This window comes from Pristis pectinata, chromosome 22 (genome assembly GCF_009764475.1).
Source record: "Pristis pectinata isolate sPriPec2 chromosome 22, sPriPec2.1.pri, whole genome shotgun sequence".
NCBI classification, from domain to species: Eukaryota; Metazoa; Chordata; class Chondrichthyes; order Rhinopristiformes; family Pristidae; genus Pristis; species Pristis pectinata.
The window spans coordinates 38,278,702-38,301,845 of record NC_067426.1 but is presented as its reverse complement, the minus strand read 5'-3'; the positions used below and the strand labels follow the sequence as shown (position 1 = coordinate 38,301,845).

General features: G+C 47.5%; 2 non-coding genes and 1 pseudogene across 2 annotated transcripts; all 3 read right to left on the bottom strand.

Annotated features, from left to right (window-relative positions):
• Nucleotides 1-21, bottom strand: part of LOC127581920 (uncharacterized) — a 102-nt pseudogene extending 81 nt beyond the window's left edge.
• Nucleotides 22-5,491: 5,470 nt separating this feature from the next.
• trnal-cag (transfer RNA leucine (anticodon CAG)) lies at nucleotides 5,492-5,563 on the bottom strand. Its single transcript has one exon. It is a non-coding gene; the product is annotated as a tRNA-Leu (tRNA).
• A 1,612-nt stretch (nucleotides 5,564-7,175) lies between these two features.
• On the bottom strand, nucleotides 7,176-7,249 carry trnan-guu (transfer RNA asparagine (anticodon GUU)). Its single transcript has one exon. It is a non-coding gene; the product is annotated as a tRNA-Asn (tRNA).
• Nucleotides 7,250-23,144: the final 15,895 nt, after the last annotated feature.

Below are 23,144 nucleotides of genomic sequence, written 5' to 3'. Positions count from 1 at the left end.
GATCCTTAAAAGTATCGTCTGACCTCTGACCTCCCGCTGCGCAGCTCTCCATCCACAACAAAACACCTTTAACACACGGTGTGCCGCGACCCTTTCCTAGGATATTCATGGAGCCCAAATATGGATGGAATATGTTATTATAATAATCTCCTTTCATCTTTTCTGAACGAATTAATAGGGAGAAAATCGTAATTTCTGCTGTGTAAAATTACCCAGAATGCACCAATATTTGCATAAATTGGCCACCAGTTCCAACCACCGATCTCCTCCTTGATCAGAAAGTGTTCCAGTGAATTCCTGGAGTTAAATATTTTTCAACAGGCACGAAAAGCAGAGACAAGCGCTCTCTCTATTGCTCACGTACAGAGACAATGAAATAAATAAATTCTCTGCTCCTGTCGGGAGGAAGTTGCTCCAATCACCGGCGGGGGACATCTACTGGGTAAAGCTGGTATTGCAGCAAAACATTTCCTCAAATAATATACTTCACGTGCAGTACACACATCGGGACAGTTTATCCAGGTTCATTTTACCACCGATTCAATACATTCTCTCTCAGTGTGTTAACCGCTCTCTCCTGTTTCCTGCTTAAAACAATACACCCACAAAGTGATGAGACGTTATTACACAAGGCGCAGTCTCTTCCCCGAGCAGATTGTTAAAGTTATTTGGAAGAATGTTTCATGTCAGAATAAAGGAGCCAATTTAATCAAGGACCCCTTGCACCCCGATATTTCTATCCTCTCTCTCTCCCTTGGGCAGAAGATACAGACGTCTGAGAGCATGTTGCACCAGACTCAGGTATAGCTTCTATCTTGCTGTTATCAGACGCTTGGACGGATATCTCATACCCTAAAGATGCACTCTTGATCTTCCAATCTCCCTCGTTGTTGTGTGATGGATATTCACTTTCCAGGCCCCAAGGGGTTAATTGCTTATCTCAGCTTATTAGCACAACAAGCAGAAACCGCAAAACTGGTTCATTGTTATCCTCCGCTTTTCAGCACAGCAGCATGACCTGTCCAAAGGTCAAGGAGTGGTTGCTCATTCAGTTAAAATCCCTTTTGCAAAAAAAAGCAGAAATTGTCTGAGGGTCAAGATGTCTATTGTTAATTTTTAACTGGTATTATTTAGCCATCTTATTGAGAAACAACACCACCCAGGTTCAGAACGCTTTTGTTGACTTGACTGAGATTGCAACCTCAGAAGAAACAACATTGTCCACGTTAAACGAAAGCTTCAGCCATATGACCTAATCAGTACAGTTGTGTAAACATCACATGCAGATGAGGTCTCACGAGGTGACCAGCAAAAAAAAACAGGATAAATGTTGAAGGAAAGACGGGGGGTGGGGGTGGTTACAGAAGGAAGATCTAGAATTTATTCCTCAGCCTTTGGATTTTGCGACTGACGACTTGTTCGTCTGACTTTTTTGCTTGGAAGAATTGTACTTGTGTTTTGGAATCCTTTGTAAGTTACAAGTCTTGTTAATAACTGTTTATTGGACTTAAACGTGCCTCACTTAAAAAAAATAAACTGTGTTTAAACTGATTCGTTAGTTGGGAGCATCTTCTCCTTGATTGGAAGGAGGGACCCACCACTCCAAATAGAGATTATTAACAGCTGGACCTTGCCGCAGAGTTTAAAGTAGTGAAGTAAACTCGTCCTTGAAATGCAGTTTGGTAATCTCCCGATGGTGAGGGTACGTGTAGGTTCTTATGCCAGATAAAAATTAAAGTCTTGACCTAAGTTTAGAGCTCTCCGTCGCTCCACTCAATATCATCACAGTTGCACTTTATTTGTTTGCGTGCATTGCACCTTCTCTGTAACTGTAACCCTCTATTCTTCATTCTGTTTTTTTGTTTACAACCTTGATGCAGTTATACATGGCGTTATCTGCCGGGAATGCAGCAAAGAAACTTTTCGCTGTATCTCGGTCCATGTTGACAATAACAAACCAATACCAACGCCAACCAAGACCTGTTTTGCTGGCAGTGAGGGGGACCCATTCCATCAGCCCCATCCTGCACGACTGGAGTCTCACTTCCAATGCTCGCTGCCCCCGGGACGGCTGCGGTGCGGATGAGACGATCGTCCAACTCCTCGTGGACTGTGAGTTTGTCAGAAAGGTCGGCAAAAGGAAGCAAAAGTCCGTCCCGAGGTTCTTCCCGAGTAGCTGCGTAACAGCGAATCCTCTGACCTCCGGGTTGTTCCCACTGACACACCCAGACAGATATCAGGTGCTGCTGGAAAATCATCAGCCCAGTGAACGACGCCCTTTGGTCTGCACGACAAACGTTGTCTTCCCAGTAGGATGAGATGTCCGGAAGGGAATGCTGCTGACTGGCACATTCCAGGCTTCAGGAGTACGCGCTGAGGGATACACGGAAATTTAGAGCATCTGACACAAAAGCTCTGTGGGGAAGGACTGCAGTCTAATGTCTTACCGCCACTAACACTGAGAGGCCGGGTCCCGTGTAACAGCCTCTCAGACAGATCACAGGGATATAGCTTCAGGGCATAACAGGATTAGTGTTTAAATTGGCCTGCGTTGAATTATTGACACAAGGAAGACAGGGAAAGAAGCGTCCCCTCTGTACCTACAGCAGATAGTACCAATAACCTGTTCTCCGGGGGAGCTGTTCTCCTGGGCTGAGGTGCGCCCATTGCTCACGGGTGCACGAGACCCAATGATGTCCCAATTACACGATACACGTTCGCTGAACCTTTGCTGGTGAGAAAATTCTCTGTAGTCTGTTTCATTACTCATTACCGACACCATCGATTGTCCGTTCAGATCCCCGACCTGCGCTCTGCTCCGCCGAGGCTCTGTACCTGAACCGGCAAGCGCGAGTTTGTAACTCTGCCTCGTGGGACATGTTAATAACCGCCTGTGCCGCGGTAGAGCGGGTTTCAGTTCCCCGAAGGGGACCCGGTGTTACTGCTTCCCATTGTGACCGGGATTACAAGTCGTGTCTTGTTTTGTTTTCATCTGTCGGAAAGCAGCTCGGGAACTGGCGACTGAGTCAGAGAGTCAGTTTACACTGGACACGGTCCAGGACCCGAATCGGCTGCACATCAGTGTAGTGATGGTGGTATAGTGGTGAGCATAACTGCCTTACAAGCAATTGACCTGGGTTCGATTCCTGGCCATCGCGGGTCAAAGAGATTTTGTTTTAAATTCGGACACCCAAACTTCTGGAAATGAACCTCTTGAGAAATGTGGCGTGCAGAACCCAAGGGGCCGAATGACCTTCTCCGGCAAGATCGTGCACAACTTCTTAAATTCATTTAAATTGATGGTTCTTGTTGAGTGTAAGAGCGATCACATCCACATTTCATGAATTATTATTCACTGTGAGCTGGTCACTGGACCAGGGATGGAATTTCGGTACCTCAAATTTTCCGGAAAAGCGATGAACGAATTAGTGCAACCTCCTGCTCTCACTCTGTCCCATATTCCCACAACAAACGAGGACACATCCCAACATGTCCCAGATTACTTGTTCACACTGAGTGACGTCATTCTGTTCAGCCCCCGCTCTCTGTCTGTGTTCACCCTGCGGGATCTCTCCCCTCACTCCCTCCCGTTCCGACAGGAACTTTAACCCGCTCTTCTGCAGTGACAGATGCAATATAGATTCACGGTTCATGTATCACAGAAACAGGCCCTTCGGTCCATCATGTCCATGCTGATCATCAAGTACCAATCTGAATTAATGTTACTTTCCAGCAGTTAATCTTCAGTGCCTTGGCGATTCCAGGGCTCGCCTGGAAACTTGTCAAACGCCGCGAAAGCACCAGCCTCCGGCACCCACTCAGGGGGTGGGCTCCAGATTCCAACCACCCTCTTTGTCAGGGAGTTCTTCCTCTGATGTTCTCTCGTTTTAGACTCCTCTGCAATGAAGAAAAGTTTCCTTCTATCAACCCCTCTGATAATGTGAGATAACTCTCCAAGGTCCCCGTCTCCCTCCTCCGCTCCATGGAAAACACCCCCAGTCTATCCAGTCTCTGCTCATTACCGAAACGCTCCACCTCACACAACATCCTGATGATTATCCCTGTGGTCACCGGGAATATCCCTATTTTTTATATGACCATACCCACCATTTCCTTGCTCATATTTACAGTGTGTATGTGTGAAAGAAGTTTCAATCAATCTTGCATCGAATTGAGGCAAATTGGTAGGTTGTGAATTGTATTAATAAATGACAGAAGGCGGTTTCGATCAAACGATTTCTAGGTTATGGGCCCAGCACGCTGCCGCTGCGCCACTCTGCTGTTGGTTAAGCATTGTCTCACTTTTTTAATGTTGTTGTGAATGTCGCTCATTCCCTTCCCTCAGCTTTCTTTGTCATTTTCTTTACCGACATCATATCGTTTCCCTTGCTGACTACTCTTTCCTTCCTGACCTATTTTCCTTCTGTCTCTCTTCCCCTCTCTGTCTTCCTTTCTTTGTTCCTTACCTCCTGCCCCATGCGGTTGCTAACCCTGTGCTTTCTGTGCTCCGACCCAGTCGGATACCCGTTCCCGACGTGTTTAACATTATTTATTGGACCCTTTTTCCTCGGGTCTGCTGTCGGTCATTCAGTTTATCTTCCTCTGTTTCTCCTCCTTTTTCTGTCTCTGTCTCTGTCTCCGGGCTGTTCTTTGTGTCAAACTTTAATGTAATGAACAGCGGACAGCGTCTCATCTGCAGACGAGGATGACGCGAAGAACATTTTATTTCACCTGGGGGGTATTTTGTACCTCACGATGTTTTCACCTACACATGTGTTGGTCATTTTATCCAAACCCGAAGTCTCATTGCCTTCTCGGTCCTGTTGATGTGGTCAAAGAAATGTCAGATTTCCGTCCGTGTTGAAGAGCCAGCAGCTCACTCTGTCTCTCTGTAAAACTGACCTGTTAACATTGCAAAGAGATCAGGTGCGGATTTTCTTTTCTTTTCATGTTCGTACCTCAAAATGCAACAATCTCTATACCGGGATTTCATTGTTGCAATAATTGCAAGAGCAACACGGCGGCAGCATACAGTGACAGATGGGGAGCAGCGGGGTGCCGCAGGGTCCAGGGTACTTAACTGGCAGTGGAGTGATGGGAATCGGTAAGGCTGTTCTCCCGGGCTGAATAAAACAATCCCGTTTGTGGTTGTTCCTCCGTTACCCTCTAGTTTCAGACACCTCTGCTACGGGTGAAAGTCACCTTCTATCTCTCCAATCATTCGGTACAGCCCCGCAGCCTCCATGCTCCGAGGACCATTAACCCAGTCGATCCAGTTTCTCCACATATCTGAAGCGTTCCATTCCAGGCAACACCCTGGTGAATGTGCCCCGCACCCACTCCTTTGCCCTGTCACGCCGTCTGCTCCACGGGAACATTCTCATTTTTATCCCTGATCTCTTCCCAGTGTATGTGCGTGTTAGTGAATACAGATCCCACCACTACCCCGCTGTAAAATGCGCGGTTGGAGAAACGTTGTCACGAAGACAAATAGCAGAGGATGGTTTCGATCCATCGACCTCTGGGTTCTGGGCCCAGCACGCTGCCGCTGCGCCACTCTGCTGTTGGGGAAACATGGTGTTATGTTGCTCTGCTGTGGGTGTTGCTCATTCCCTTCGTTCTTTTTATTTGTCACCCCCCCCCCCCCAACATCATATCCTTTCCCTCGCTGACTTCTCCTTCTTTCCTGCCTTACTCCTTTCATTCTCTCTCACACATTTCTCTTCCCCCCGCATGGTTCTCACTTTCTGTCACAACCGGTTATTATCCCTGTACGCTCTTTGCTCTGACCCAGTCGGATACCTCGGTCTCGACATATCACCAACGAGTGTTACATTATTTATTTGACCCACTTTCTGTAATGCTGTTGTGGTATCGATGACGTTCCAAAGCCAGTTGAGCTTCTTCCATTCAGTCGACTGTCGGTAAAACTCACCAGTGGCAGTGCAGTGAGCAGACGGCGTGAGACTGAGGCATAAAGTGTGTGTGCAATATTGGAAGTGGTTTCTCCCTGTCAGTTCTCAGCCGGTCGGGATTTTACAGCGCCTCCGGGTGATTCCCAGCACTGGTCAAAATTCACGGTCACCAGGGTGGAGATGCCGAGGATTGAACCGGGACCTCATACATGCGAAGCATGCGTTCTCCCACTGAGCTACATCCCCGACACAAGTAAGCAACTTTCGAAGTAAACTCCCGTCTCTCTAACGCTGCGCACAGAACAGAGACATTGAAACACAGAGAATAGGAGCTGGCTCAGACCATTCGTCCTTCGAGTCTAACCTGCTTTTCATTCAGTGAGATCATGGTTGATCATCCAAGTTCAAGCCCCTGTTCCGCGCTCTTCCCACACCCCGTGATAACCTCCGTGGGCAGAAATTATTTAGACTCAAAGTGAACGGTCAAAAACCCTCCAAAAGAAATGCAATTTGCGACATTTACGTATTCAAATCCGGCATGTCGGTTAGTTCGAAGGAGGTGACCCTCGATAACTTTTGTATCTGGAAATATTTCTGTCCCCTTCTCGAATATATTCAGGGATTTGGTGGAGGGAGACAGTGCGGGCGAGGAGAGGGGCAGTGCTGTCCAGCGGCGCACTCATCACTGAACTATATATTTTAAGTCCTGTAAGTCTTGTCTCGACTTCTGGATTTAAGGTGGTCCAAATGTAAGTCCTGGCTCGAGTTTTGGATTTCAGGTGGTTTGTGTTAGTTTAAAAAACGTTGGGGCAGCGTAGGATGAGGCGAATATTTCCATCAAACATAACGGCGCACGTCAGCCTCAAATAAAAACAACAGGGAACGGCGAAAACACTCAGCAGGTCGTGAAGCGTTGTTGGGGAGAAATTTCCAGCTCACGTTCCAGGTCGCTGACCTGTCATCAGATCAGTTCAGACTCAATGGCAATGATCACAAGTCCAATGTCAACTGAAGTCACAACATCAGACCCGGCAAGTCTGGAAGCTCAAAAGTCAGTCGTATTATGTCCAGGGACATCGCTTTATGAATCCCGTACATTCGGCTAAAAAGGAAGCAGAACATTGGGGCTCCCGACGTGAGACCCCGCAGGGAGGACTCCCACTGAACCCACTGAAACAGCAGCAGGGAGCACCCGCCTCCCGACAGCGCAGTGTTACCCAGCTGACAATGACACGTACAACAAAAGCTGCAGATCGCCAGCGTCCCTGGGTGGGATCGAACCACCAACCTTGCGGTTAACAGCCGAACGCGCTGACCGATTGCGCCACAGGCACACCCCGAAGGAAGCGAGAATAAATGGTCCGCTCCCGGCTTGGGAGACTGTAAGCAGGGATCGCGGCAGGGATCCGGCTTTTCACAATCTGCTTCAATGGTTTTGCATCAGGGGGTCAGGACCATAAAATACAAAAAAAGTGGAAACCCTCCGCGAGTCGGGCATCATCTGTGCAGAGAGACACGGAGTAAACGTTTCAGGTTGGAAAGTGAAGGATCTTCAACATAAACCATTAACTTTGTTTGTCTTTTCACAGATGCTGCCTGTTCAGCATTTTCTGTTCTTGCTTCAGATGTACAGCAGCTGCAGTTTGCTTGACTTTTACGGATAATATATCCAGGTTTGCTGATGACACAAAACTGAGTGTCAATGCGGGTTGTGGAGGATGCGACGAGGATTCAGTGGGAGAGCGAACGGCGAAGGGAATGGGTGAAGACACGGCGGGTGGGATGTAATGTGGAACCTGGTGCTCTGCTGCTGGGAAAATGGATGTTACTTTATGGCGAGTGATTGAACGGTGTTGTCGTTCTGGGGAACCCTGGTGTCCTTGGACACAAAACACTGAACATTAACATGCGGGGTCGGTGAGCAAGTGGGAAGGCGAACGGTGTGTTGATATTTATTGCAGAGGGTTTGTTTCTCGGAGCAAGCGCGACTCATTGGAATGATATAGGGCCCTGGTGAGACAGCACCTGGAATATACGGACATGCGAATCAGGAGCAGGACTAGGCCACTCGGCCATACGGGTATGCTCCTCCATTCAGTAAAATCACGGTTAATTTGATTGGATACTGAACTCCACATTCCCGCTTGTCCCGGTGATCCCTTGCTGATTGACCATGTATCCATGTTGGCCTTCAAATATATTCACATCTCTGCTTCCAACACCCTCTGAGATGGAGAGATCCAAAGACTCACGGTCTCCTGTCCGCAGGTCCGGCCCCTACCTGTGGGAGGATACAGCTGTGACCGAGGGAGTGCAGTAAAATGTTAACCAGGTCTGCCCTGTGAGGAGAGCAGCAGCGTGGGCCGATATTCTCCGGAGATGAGTGAATGAGAGGTGATCCCATTGGTCCTCACACAGTCTCGGCTCACAGGTTCTGGTCCGGAGCAAATAGTCGAGTGTTATATCGAAAAGTAAGTGAAAAGAGAACATATGGTGGATATATAAAATAAAACAGAAATGCTGAAATACTGAGCAGACCAGGCCGCGTCCGTGGAAGGGAAAACGGAGTTAACGTTTCAGGTCAAATCCCTCCACGCATCTGCGGTCCCCTTTTCAGTTCTGACGAGTGGAGTTTGATCTGAAATGGTCGCTCTCTTTCTCTTCCCACAGATGCAGCCTGACCAACACAATATTTCCAGCATGGTCTGCTTTGGTTTTACAATTCATGAGCAAGGCCATACTGCCCATCTTGTCCATGCCGGCTGCAGATAATCTTTTGACTTTCATCAGTAACCAGGACTTCTGTACCTGAGTATTTCTAAGGACATGTGGTCTGTAGGGGGATTGGCAACCTTAAAATGCTCCTCGTGTGTCGGGAGTGGTAGATAGATGGGGAAGGGGTTGCTGGGGATGTGGGTAGAATAAAAAGGGACCGGTGTAAATGGGTGATTGAAATGTGGACCCAGGGTGCCGAAGGGCCTGCTTCTGTGCTTGGTGACTCTATGACCATGACCCTATTACAGAACAGCTGAGATTGTAGTGACGTAGGTAGAGAGTTATGGGGATATTTCCAGCTTTGAGACATCCCAGCTGTGGGAAAGAATTAAAGTATCTGGGATTATTTTTTTTACTCTGAAACAGAGGAAGCTGCAGGGAGGTTTAATGGCAGTTTAATCAACATTTATACACAGTTAATTCAAGGATTGCAATTGCATGTTGCAAATACCGCTAAATACGTGATATGTCTTTGAATGAAGAGCAAGGAGAATGAAGGGCTCAGGTCAGGATACAGTAAAGGAAACCGGGAGACTACGTAATGCGGACAGACAGGGAGCGAAAGCGGAGATAAAGGGCAGTCATCGAGAGAGATTGGGAGAGGGAGAGAGACAGACCGTTGGACGACAGACAGAGGGAGAAAGCGGGAAAAGGGCGATATAAAGGAGCGGCAGAAGGTAAAGAAAGTCTTAAAATACCGGAGCCACTCAACACATCAGGCAGCATGTGCAGAAAGGTAAACAGGTATAAACTTCAGGGCGGATACTCTGTGTCAGACCCGGAAAGCAGTGGTAACTAGCTGGTGCCAGGATGAGAGGTGACTGGGGGAAGGATATACAAAGGCAAACGGGATATCTCTGGGATAGTGAGGCCGGGGTGAGTTAGGGATCAGCTGCAAATGGCTGCTTTAGAGATCTGTTGTTATGTGTAATTCTGGTTATAATTGGTTTATTTTTGTTACACGCTGAAAGAGACAGTGACAAAAAAACTTTGTTCTGCGTGCCACACACAGATCATTTCAAAACGTCAGTACATTCAGGTAGTACAAAGGGAAAAGCAATAAATACATAACCCAGTGTTGCAGTTACAAAGAAAATGCAGTGCAGGGAGACAATAAGGTGAAAGGGCCACGACAAGGTGGAACGTGAAATCAAGAGTACATCTTTATGGGAAAAGAGGTCCGTTCAATGGTCTTATAACAGTGGAATAGGATCTGTCCTTCAGCCTGGCGGTGCGTGCTTTCCAACTGTTGTATCTGCTGCTCAGGGGAAGGGGAAGAAGATAAAATGACCGGGATGGGATGGATATTTGATTATGTTGTCTGCTGTACCAAAGTATAGTAGAGTGTCTATGGAGGGGAGGCTGGTTTTTCCGGGATGGGACTGGACTGTGTTCATAACTCTCTGCAGATTCTTGCGGTCTTGGGGCAGAGCAGATGCCATACAAAGCCGTGATGCATCTGGGTAATACCTCGATGGTGCATCCGTGAAACTTTTGTAAGGGTCAACGGGTACACAAAATTCCTACTTTCTCCCGGGTTGGGGATGGAGGGTAGGGGCTGGTAAGTAGAATTCATTGCACTGCTTCATACAGTTTCTTTCTATGAATTAATGATTCTCATAATCGGAATCAGCGGGTATTTCACCGCGTTCTTCAGCTCCTGTCGGAAATTTGCTCTGATTCACGGCGTAAACATACGTGTCGGTGCAGGAACTGAGAAGCTGCAACATTACCACTGTGTATTCTGAGATGTAACGGGGACCTGTGACAGGATAGTGGTAAATCTTTGAAATTCTCTGGTAGATGTAAAACAACACCAGTGTTATCCACAACAACAAGAAACTGCCGGTTATACTGAAGAGTAAAACGATGAATTTCCTTCTGTTCTCCATCTCTGAGTCCTTGTCATTCTCTCCATTGCTGCGGCCGCTAAAATCCATCTGACCGTCAGAACATTGAGCAACAAAATCGGAATTAGCGGGGCACGTGGTTAAAATGTGGTGAAAATGTCAAATGCAGCTCATGTGGGGGATGTATAGACGATCGTTTATTGACACAGTCCCAGGGGACATGATCAATTATAAACGAAGGTTGGACTGTGAAGTACAGGGAACAGTCTCTAAACAGCTCAGTGCACTCACTGTGCCTATATCCACAGCCGCCGTTCTCGCCGTTCAATATTTTGTCTTCAGCTTCTCAGAACAAATGGCCACAAATCAATCGAAGGCGAAAGCGGCCGTCAGGCAGACGGAGACCGCGGTGCTTGCAAAAATAAGCCATAGACGAATGCTGCACACGAGAGTGATGCTGAGGAATAATCACGGAAAATAAATCGGAACAGTCCACCTCAGCAGGGGATTCGAGATAACGACCAGGAGATCGGCCGCAGCCGTTCCCAGAAGGTAGTGAGTGATCACAATATCACAAGACAAAGGAGCAGAAGTAGGCCATTCGGCCCATCGAGTCTGCTTCGCTACCTCGCCATTGAATAAACTATTCTCCCATCTATCCGCAATTACCGTCCTTTTTCCATATCCCTTGATACCTTGACTAATTAGATCCTATCAATATCCTCCTTAAACGCCCCCAATGATCAGGCCTCTACAGCTGTATGTGGCAACGGATTCTATAAATCCAAGGCCCTCTTGCTAAAGAAATTCCTCCTCATTCTGTTCCAAATGCGTACTCTCTAATTCTAAGACTGTGCCCTCTAGTCTTGGACTCACCCACCAAGGAAACAACTTGGCCACATCTACTCTGTCGAGTCCGTTCAACATTCTAAATGTTTTTTGAGGTCCCCTCTCGTTCTTCTGTACTCCAATGAGTACAGCCCAAGAGCCGATAATCGCTCTCGTATGTAAGCCCTTTCATTCCGGGAATCATCCTCGTAAATCTTCTCTGAACCCTCTCCAACATCAGTATATCCTTCCGAAGATAAGGGGCCCAAAACTGCACACAGTATTCCAAATCAGGTCTCACCAGTGCCCCATAGAGCCTCATCAACACGTTCCTATTTTTATACGTTATACCTCTCTAAATGAATGCCAACAGAGCATTCGCTTTCCTTACCACCGATCCAACCTGGTGGTTTAACCTTGAGGGTATCCTGCACGAAGTCCTCCAAGTCTTTGCACTTCTGTATTTTGGATCTTCTCTCCATGTAGATAGTAATCTGCCCGTTTATTTCCTCTTCCAAAGTGTACAACCGCACATTTCTCAACATTGAATCTCATCTGCCATTTCTTTGCCCATGCTGGTAAACTGTCTAAGTCTCTCTGCAACATTCCTGTTTCTTCAATACTTCCTACTCCTCCACCTATCTTGATGTCATCTGCAAATTTAGCCACAAAACTATTTACTGCATAATCCAGATCATCGATATACAGTGCAAAAAGAAGCGGCCCCAACAGCGACCCTTGCGGAACACCACTGGTAACCGGCAGCCAACCAGAACAAGATCCTTTTATTCCCACCCTTTGTCTTCTGCCTATCAACCAATGCTCCACCCCTTCTAATATCCTTCATGTAATTCGCTGGGCTCTCGTTCTTGTTAAGCAGCCTGTCGTGCGGCACCTTGTCGAAGGCCTTTGAAAATCTAAATACACAACATCCACCGCCTGTCCCTTAACCATGCTACTTGGGATTTCCTTATAAACTCCAATAGGTTGGTCAGGCAAGATTCCCTTCGTGAAACCATGCTGGCTTGGACCTATCTTTTCATGTATCTCTTGGTATTCCATAACCTCGTCCTTGAGGATCGACTTCAAGAACTTTCCAAACACCGATGTCAGACTGTAATTTCCCTTATGCTGCTTCCCACCTTATTTCTACAGCAGAACTACATTTCCGACCATCCAGTCCTCGGAACCATGCCAGAGTCAAGTGATGCCTGGAAAATAATCTCCAATGTCTCCACAATCTCTAAAACCACCTTCTTTAGGACCCCAGGGTGCACTTCATCCGGTCCAGGAGATTTATCTGTCCTGAGTCCATTTAGCTTCCCGAGCACTTTCTCTCGAGTAATCTTGACTGAACTCAGTTCTATCCCTGAGACCGCTGACTATCAGGTATATTACTGATGCCTTCCACAGTGGATACTGAGGCAAAATACTCATTTAGTTCCTCTGCCATCTATTTGTTACCCATTAAAATCTCCATACTGTTTCCAATTGGTCCTTTATCTACCCTGTCTCTTTTACTCTTCATATTTTTAAAAAATCTTAGTATCCTTTAGTATATTATCTGCCAACTTCCTTTCATAATTTATTTCCTTTCCTAATGACCTTCTTAGTTTCTTTCTGCAAGTTTTTAAAGTTTCCGTCTTCTATTTTCCCACTAGTTTTTGCTTCCTTGTATGCCCTCCCTTATTCTTCTATCTTCACCTCTCTCGTTAGCCACATTTGCGCTATTTCTCAATTCATCACTTCTTCTTTCTTGAAATGTATCTATATGCACCTTCATTATTTCTTGTAGAAATTTATTCCATTTCTGGTCTGCCGTCCCTCTAGCTAGATACATTTGGAGATACCGCTCTTTCCCCGGGAGAGGATCACAATCGACACCAAGTTCTCTGGAAGAGAGAGAACGGGAAGTAGAGGAATTACTGATCAGTCTCGGAGCCAAGTGAGAAGTTTGACGGGATCCGTTCAATTCAACCTCGTTGCTGCTTGCGGTGGTTCCTGATTGCTTACTGTTGACAGAACTTCCATGTAGCAGGGAATTACCATGTGGGTATGTGTTGCCTCAGAAACAAAAGGGGATGGGTCAGCTTTTCCGTCACCGTGCGCGTCTCCTGGTGAATGGAATGATAAACTCGGCCGCCAGAGGGCGGCGGTGTTCCATGTACCAATCTCCAACTTCCCCGCCGCTCTCTTTCAGCGACAGATCAGCAGAAGGACGAAACAAATCAGGAAATTCTGTCATCTGTGGAAAGAGAGACCAGTTAACGTGTCTGGACAGAGACCCTTCCGCAGAACTTCTGAGCGCGGCCCCGATCCGAACCGAGTCTGGTTTCTCTTTCCGCACACGCTCCTTGCCGGGCTGAGGACTTCCAGCATTTTCTGCTCTCGTTTCACATCCTATCATCTGCCACCTGTTTGGGTTCACAATAGAAGCAACGCCGATCCCTACAGATATATTGCGGTCTGACAGTCCCACGGCCGGACTGAATGCATCACAGAGCGATGGGGAAGGGATTTCAAACAGGCAGCAACAAGCTCGGTGCCGTAGTCAGAAGTCTGGGCGCTGTCAGATCCCGGTAAAATACAAGCACCTTTTACAGCATTGATAACCGCAATATCATGTCTGACGCCGAGTATTTCATTGAGTTCTCCAGAAACTATCTCATATTCACTCAATGCAAACTCATTTATTAAAAAAACAGCATATTCCACAACGGCTTGGTTCGACAACATGGAAATTTTCATAACTATGACTACCTGCCGATGATCTGATTCCTGTCCCTAAACAAAACACCCGCTCCCAGAACTCTGTGATCTACCAACTGCTCTACCCGCTGAGTTCCTCCTGCAGTTTATTCTTGTTCCCAATCCCAGCATTTACAGTTTCTTGCTCCTCCATTCCATTCTTTGAAATGCAGGCACTGGACAGGAGGCTGCGGAAACAAGCAGCGAAAGAAACCATACTTAGCATTGCAATGAGACTCAATGTCCAGCTACGGCAGCTGAGACAGTGGCTTACCAGGAATTCCAGCGGCTGAAAGAACAGGATAATAAATTGCTTCTATCCGCCAGATTACTGAATGTCCCATTTCATTGACAAGATGTGACTTCTGTTGATCAGGAATCTTCAGCTCGGACAGATAATCTGAGCTGACCTTCTCCAATGTGGTCTGATTTATACAGAACTGAATCTCCAGAGACACGGTTGGACCCAAGTCATTGCCCTTTCTTACATTCACGAGAAAAACAATTGCAACAACACCATTGTTTCTACGGAAATCTAAGGACGATTTACACACATACATCACAGTCCTCGGCATTACCTAAACATTGTCATAACTTTCATACAGTTATCTTGATAACTTATTCATCTATAAACGCGGCAAATTTCTCCCCAGTCAGACGTGAATCCAGCGACACAAACTGACCCTCTCCTCTTCCTCTGCAGTCTCTCCAGTCAGAACTGCGTATCTCTTTCCTTCAGTCCTTCAGCTCCCTCATGGTCTTCTCACCCAACTTCCAGCCTCAGAAAATGGTAACCAGACCCGGACAACGCACTTCCCTGTGCAGCACACCGCAGGCCCTGTTCACCATCAGCTCCCTCCTTACTGCAACAGGTATCTACAGTTTTCCTTTGTATCGATATTCACTACTGTTTTAGATATACAACGCTGCTTCAAGATTTTCCTTGCAGAGCACATAAGTTTGTATTTCATGGCGTGTCTGATATGGAACACTTTAACCATTGTGCAAGAACTCCCGATTGGGTAAATGTATCACCTACTGCACTGAAAAGTAATTTGCTGTTTAAAATATTCCATGCTGCCTACAGATTTCATTTTGTACACAGACGTCAGCTTCTGCTGCTGGTCTCCTCGCTGTGACCATTTCCCGGGTATCCCTGTGGTGAAGTTTTGCTCCGGTGGCGCAGAGGCGGCGCTGAGGGAATGGTTACCAGAAGGGGGCGCAAGGCTGGAGCCAGTTTGCAACAGCGGGAGGTTTTGCCGGTGAGGGAATGAAAGTGATTTGCCGGGGGTTCTCCGGGTTAAAATGGTAATGAGAGCACAAAGAGCACAGGAAGATTTTGTTCATAGACCTCTGGATTCTGGGCCAAACAACGGTGACTCTGCTGTCTGAACAGACCTCTTTTCAGCCTCTAATTCGCTCGAGATGAAAAAAAAAAGATGTCAAATGTGCTGTTGCCGCAGTGTATTTGCAGGATAGAATGCCCATCTTTCTGTGTTGTTGTCTGTGGAGCACCGACCAGAATCTCGCTCAGAGCAAACCGCGGTTTTCCACACGCACCCGCCACACCCACCCTCAGTAATACCACCTACAATGGCCCGTGCACACCGTCACACCACCAAACTGGAAACCCATTGTCACCTCACACAGACAGAGGCACGGGCAAAGACGGCAAACCAGATAATGACGCCAAAACTCAAACACTTACACGAACCCGCCAGATACAAGGACACACATGCGTCCGTGCACACACCCACACACACACACGCTCACCCACCCACACACACGCCTCACACCACCCACACATACGCACACACTTGAGAACGCAATTACAACAATTTGCGCACACGCACATACACAGACACATACAGCACAAATTCACATACAGATTCCGACTCAATCACACATAAACTTGGCACACCGATACACACAGTCACACGTGGAAACACGCAAACACAATACAGACACACACAAAGAAAGCATATAAACAGTGAACTACAGGTAAGACATGGAGTAATACACCGCTATAAAATAGAGACGTTGAAAAACTCAAAGCACCTCGGTGAAGAGGCAAGATACATCGTGAATGAATTCAAGGCAAACAAGAGAGAGGCCTGCCTGTCGTTAATGGAGTAACAGCAGTTTGCCGTGGCTCCTTCTCTATCGAACTTTTCAACCCGGTTTGAAATCCTTTCACCAACGTGATATTACTTTACTGGGCTGCCAAAGCAACTAAATTACCAAGGAAGATGATCCTCCTGCACCTTTGGAATCTATGTACAATTGCTTCGAAAACATACAGATGATTCTTCCGAGCAACTTCAAACAGCTTAATTTCAAGTTGGACTCCATTCAAAAACCTTAAATGGTCATGATAACCAAATTAGAGTGAATGAAGCAACTCTTTCCGATTCTGGATGGGAAAATGGATGATTTAGAAAAGCTTTGTAGAAAGCAAAGTCTAATGAAAAATTAATACAGAAACGTGTCAACAGAAAACAGAAGCAAAAGAAATAATCTACGTATTCTGGGTCTTAAAGCATCGGTTCAAGGTAAATAACCTACGGAATTCTTTGCAATCCTTTTGGATCAATTACTTCCTAATAGCTTAAACAGCTCCACCCAAGGTTGATCCCCGCTGTATAAATCTCCTGTGGAAGACAGACCCAAGTCAGTTATAATCTCTCTACATGACTTTCAAATTAAAGAGCTTCTAATTCGTGACTCGCGTCGAAGAGGAACGATTAATTACCAAGTACAGGATTGAAGAGCCTTACGAGGTTACGAATGAGCGCGTTAAAATTAAAAAAAGGTCATGGCGGAGCTTTTTAACAAGGACTTCAAGCCTTCTCTTCGTTACCCTGCAGGGCTAAGAATTATTCTGAAAAGTGACTCGCAGAAGAGGTTTCGTACGCATGAAGAGGCTCAAGGTGTTTTGCAATTCGAAGACTAATGACGTTGTACTTTTCGGCATGAACATTTATCGCTTTTACTCTCGGTAACCCTTGCAGCTAACGCGTTTTTGAATCTTTTAGTGTCTTACTAAGAGAATAAGGTTGTAAAGAGTTAATGCCTTGAATATATTTTACTTTATACTTTTTTTGGTGTTCTCCTTATTAACAGGACTTAAATGGATGTTTACTATTTTGTTATTTTGGAATCGTGTGTTTTTTTCAATTTACTGTTTTGATTGGGTTGGAATTACCAAACCTTAAAAATATAGGGAGCAGGACTTGCTTGGGTTAAGACGCTGTCTGAAAGGTTTAGCTGGCGACTGTCTATTGGTCGGCTTTCCGTCTTTGGGTGGTGTGAGGAGGATTTATTTGGAAGCTGTTTTTGGGTTTTTAGAGAAGTCTGTTGCTTAGTTACCTTATCTAAAAGCTTGATGTCTGGTTTTGAATTTACATTCCAGTATGGTTAGTTTGTAACTTTTCTTGGAATTGCACAAAGAATATTAAAAATGGATCAAATTAATTTACTTAGTTTTAACGTGAAAGGGTTAAATCACACTGTGAAACAAAATAATATCTTTGGCCTAGATTTAAAACACTCAAGGCCCCAATTACTTTAAAAAGAAACTCATATACGTAATTGTGATAACTCGCGCTTTTTTAGCCATGGAGAGGGTTGCAATTTCATTCCTCTTTCCGAGCGAAATCTGCCGGGCGTTCAGTTTCACTTGTTCAACACAAGGTGATAACTCATACAGCTGGACGTTTTGTTACAGCGTCAGGAAAATTAGACGACAAATTAACGGTATTTGCAAATATTTATGCCCCAAATATGGATGACCCAGGATTTTTTGAAAGATTTTTTTGCACTCTTGCTTGATCTGAATCTTTGTTCTTTAGTTTTCGGAGGAGACTTTAGCTGTTGATTAGATTCAATGTTAACACAGTTCATGAGGTTCTATTTACGAAGAATTTTGAAGCAATCGGTTGATGCAGCTGATGGAGGAGGTGAAACAACGGTTAGAGAATTTTGGAAACACTTTAACATAGACAACTTCGCGGAGTCGTGGGATGAACTGCAAGTATCAACAATGATCGGTGTTTGGCAAAACATATGGCCAGGGTGTATCATCAACTTTACAGATGTTCCAGCAGCAGGACCTGCAGAGAAAGTTACTGGAGATATTGTGACATTCGCAAACGATGCTGGGTTTGAAGACATCGTCGAGGAAAATTTGATTCAACTGTTGGATTCACATGAAGAAGATTTGTCATATGAAGACCTCATGTTGTTAGAGAAAGAGCGAGCATCAGAGGAGGCGGACGTTACGGAAGCTCCAGCCACCCCACTTCAACTAACGATACACCACCTGTCTGATACCTTATCTTACATCGACCGGGTTGTGGGTATCCTTAGCACTAATGATCCAAGCCGAGAACGTAGTCTAAAGGCTGTACGCTTGCTGCATGATGCCATGGGCTGTTGCAGGGAAATGTACAAGGAGAAAATGCGCCGCGAACAACAATCAGCTCTCGATGCTTTTCTTGTCTGCAAAACAGAGCCTTCCTCTCCCCCCATGTAACACCGCTCCATAGCGGCCACGTCAAGCAACACTCCACAACATGTCTGCGTTGTATTTGGTATTTTTGTGTTTCACTTCTATTTGTTGAGTGGCATTATTAAATTATCGACATTTAATGTGCTTTTAGAAGTCTGTGTTTCTCCATTGATATGTGTGTTATTTTATATTTATTTGGGAAAAAAATCCCTTTGGAACGCACCTTCACTTATTACATGGGATTCAAAGGGGAAAGGTTTTGTGTTCCTGGAAATGGCGATTCGTATGGTTACCTAAGAATGTAACCACCCGGTAACGCGGCAGTGACCTGCACCTTCCTTCCCTGGTCAGTGGGATGCACAAGTTCTGAGTACAGACTAACCAGCCCTGGGTCCAGTGCTCAGAGGAGGGGGTGGAGAGTGGGGTGGGGGCGTGTAAACAACCCGGGACACAGCGGCAGCCGAGGACTCAGCATCACTGTGGGAAGTTAGAAGTTCGGTGACTCCGATAACTGAGCGTTCACAGACTCCCGGTCGTTGGTCAGTGCGTTGTGCCTGGACGTCACATTCAGCGACAGAGAGCGAGAGAATGAGACAGTCACTTCGTCAGACGGATAACGCGGAAGTCACCGACACGGAGGGTGGATCTGGGGAGTCATCCGCCCAATAAACAGACATGCTGTTTTTCCTTTTACCCTGGTCTCCATTGACGAACAGAAATTCATTTCTGGTTCGACCCCGTCCCTTCATCTCATGCATCTTCACTGATATCCACTTTGAAAGTATTTGTTTCCGTCCAATCTGAGTCGGTTTACAATCCGCAGGACTGAACGTTTTATATCAAACAACAGTGAGCAACAGAACGAGTGCGGTGGGACGGGGAAATAATTTACCAGCCGACATGTAACGGAGCGAGTCGGTGAAGAGACTGGCCCTGAGTCAGTGTATGAGAGCCACCGACAACTGCACCGTTCAATAAAGAGAGTCAGTTTTCAGCGGTTCCGAGGCACCGCTGCTGCGGGGAACGGCAGCTCTACACGGGCAGTGTCGGGGTCAGAGGGAGGAAATCTCACGCTGTTGCGGAGGCAATCCGGCTGGTTCTGCCTCTTGCACTCCGCGGGCCCGGCCGGTGATCCATGTTATTTAACTGTTGGAAAATGAGAGCCTTCGGAGAGTCCCTCGCCTGCTGATCTGTCGAGAAGGTTCGTTTTGAAATGCACCGACTGCTTCCATGTACATCAGTGCGAGTGGGAGTGAGTCCAGGGGGAAGCTGATGGTCACAGAGGAAACTCAGCCCCCGGGAGAAGCGGCGGACGGAACTTCAGCGAAAGGAGAGGGTTGTATCCGCAGCAGCTGCTGAAAGTCAAATGTATAACCTGCGGCCTGCCGTGACTCGTATTCGAGCAGAGGTTGCTGCAGCCACAACGCAGAGTACTAACCACAATACGACAACGGGCACACCAGCTGCGCGCTCCCTTCATTGTCAAACCTTCTGATGACAGTGTGACTCACCCACTGACGCTCCGGTGACCAACAGTAAATCAGCGGCTCCTTTCAGGTCTGAATCTGTGAACTGACGGAATGTCTCTCTCCAGTGAAAGCCGGAAAAGAGTGTACTGTTCATTTCCCTGGTAAAAATGAGGGATAGCGATTGAGAAATGCACACACAGCCGGCATTCTGTGAAAAAGCTTCGAGTAAAAGGTTGAATAAAGCACTGAACGGATAGTAGGGCAGGACAACGGGGTTAGATCACGAGGTTAAAAGGAGTGTCTCTCAGCAGTGAGAGTCCGGATTCCTGAACCTGCGATTGAACCTCAGCGATATTTTCGTTCAATGTAGAACGGAAAGCGGCTCCCAGACCTGGTTCAGCACGAAACTGTCTACTCTCCACCGCCAGCGGCTGCGCCAGGGAGAGAAAATCCTCCGGAATTCCCCAGGAGTTTTCGGCCGCAGGTCGCACACTCCAGCACCACCGACTTCGACCCTTGCCATGTGTCAACCCTTAGTCCAGTTGAGTTGACCCAGTGATTTATTCCCTGTTCACCTGAGGGCACGGGTAACGGTGAATTGTATCTCTTGTGTGTTCACTAGCCGGTAACAGTGTCCGGGAGAGTCCGAGGGCCGCAGCTAACAGGGCTGTGCTGGTGAGGTCGAATGTGACGAATGGGCCACGATGCCGATGACTTCATTGCCAGTGCAGTGACTGGTGTCCTGTCAGGAGGGAGGGCCAGTGAAAGTCGACGTTAACAGAGTGAAAACCGGCTGCTTGTCTCTGTGAGGGGAGCTCGGATAAATCAAATTCCTAGCAACATAATAAGCGCGGGAGGAACTCAGCGAGTCAGGGAGCATCTGTGGATGGAAATGGACAATCGACATGTCCAATCCGCAATGAACGAATGCCAAACCCCTCATCTGGGCCGAGAAGAAAGAGGGGGGTGGGCGGAATAAGAGGTGAGGGGAAGAGCGGGCAGATGACAGCTGCATGTGGGTGAAGGGTGGTGGCAGATGCGGGCGGGAATGATGTCCGAAGCTGGCAGCTGATTGGTGGATGTGACAAATCAGAATCCGATTTATTATCGCCGACATATGACGTGAAATTTGTTCTTTTGCGGCAGCAGTGAAGTGCAAAGAGACATAATCCATAAATTACAAAACTAAATAACCAGAGCACTAAAGGAATATTGAGGGTAAAGCTGATGTGATCGGACCGGAGAGAGCGGTGGGGCACGGAATAAAGGGATGGAGGTGGGAAGGGGAACTGGTGGGAGGACTGGGTGGGGTTATGGGCAGGTGGCTAGAGAGGGTGGGGTGAGGAACGACACGGCGTGATGGCTGCCAGTTGGATCAAGAGGAGAGAGAAGGGAGACGAATAGAAAGGAGACAAAGCGGGAGTGTGTTGAGAATGCGGGATGGGTCAGGGGAGGGCTCGCTGTCGAGAATGTTCACTTGCATTTTACCCCAAACAGCGGCCGAGCATGCAGTGATGAACAGGAGGGAGAGAGGATTTAAACCTGGAGCGGGCGGGTGAGGATGGAGAAGATGGAGCTTCAGTCATTGCAGTTGAACTCGCAGGGTTGTGAACGGGAGGAGCAGTGTTTCGAAACTTCCTGCTGTGTTGTGCGCAAAGTCCGTGCATTCATTTGCAGTAGAAGAATGTTGCCTGATTCTTTGTAAAATAAGAACTCGTTGCCCCAGGACGAACCGCCCTCGACACTGAGGCCGGACGGAGACTGGGACCCCGCTCATGCCGGAAGCCCCTTTGCACAGCTGTAGAGAGAGGAGCGTTGGTATCTGTCCCTGGTCATTCCCCACAGCTCAGAATCGAAAGGTAACGGCCACCAGCTGCTCCCGGGAAGGTCTTCCCGCTACAGCCGTCACGCCCTCTGCTGCTCCAAGGGACCAGCCGCCAGCAGAACCCTCACGGTCCTCGGCGGCCGCTTCAACAGGAAGCTCCTCCGCTAGGCCGTCTCAGGCCTTCTCACAGAGCAAAGCTGGGCAGCACTTAACAGGCTCCAATGATGCGGGCCATGCTGGCGGGCGAGTCATTCAGGGTCGGACCAGACCTATCCAGGCACCTGCAGCGGGACTTGTCCTCTCCAGCACTCGGCATGTGCACCCGTGGGCACGTTGCACTTCTCCTCTGCTGTACTACTCTCCTTTCGGTAGGGTGCCATCAGCCAAGAGGTCAGAGGTTAGTTGTCCCATCCTAAAAAACCCAACCTGTTCCCGGCTGCATTCCACAACAATTCGGAATGCCGCAGGACAACATCGTCGGGAGTTCTGCCCTAATGGTCGGCATTCACTCTCAGGATCTGCAGCTGGGCATCACAGAGGATTATCACATTCAGTGAGTGGAAGCCCTTCCCGTTCATAAATGGAAGGGGTTCATTATCCGGAGCTTCAGTGGGATAAAAAGCTCTATGATGCTGGAGGAACTCAGCAGGCCAGGCAACATCCGTGTTGAGAAGCAGGCGGTCAACCTTATGGGTCAGGGCCCTTCTTTCCTCCTCAAGGTATCAGTGGGACGTGGGTCCGGCGGACGGCACCCAGCACAGTGGGGAAGCCAGCGATCCACTGGATAGCAGCTGTCCTTCTTCTGCTGAGCTGCAGACGTGTCGACCTGTATGAAGGCGACATCCGTCGGAGGATGGCTTCCGTCACCTGAATGCAGTCTCTCGCCGTGCTCTGGGCAATGTTGTAGAAATCCCCGGCCCCTGCCTGAACTTAGCCTGTGGCGTAAAACTTTAGGGCCATGGTCACCTTCATGGGCATAGACAAGGCATTGCGGCAGCGGGAGTGCGGTTGAAGGTCATCCCTCAGAATGTCGCACAGTCGGCCGATTCATGTAAAGTTCATGTGGAGGAGGAGGGATGGGCGGGCAGGGATGAGCGATCCAAGGACTTAGGGAGAGAGTGATCCCTGCGGAAAGCAGAAATGTCGAAGGATGACGTGCTGGATGTGAATGCTGGTGGGGTGAAAGGTACCGACCAAGGGAACTCGATCCCTGTTCTGTCTGGG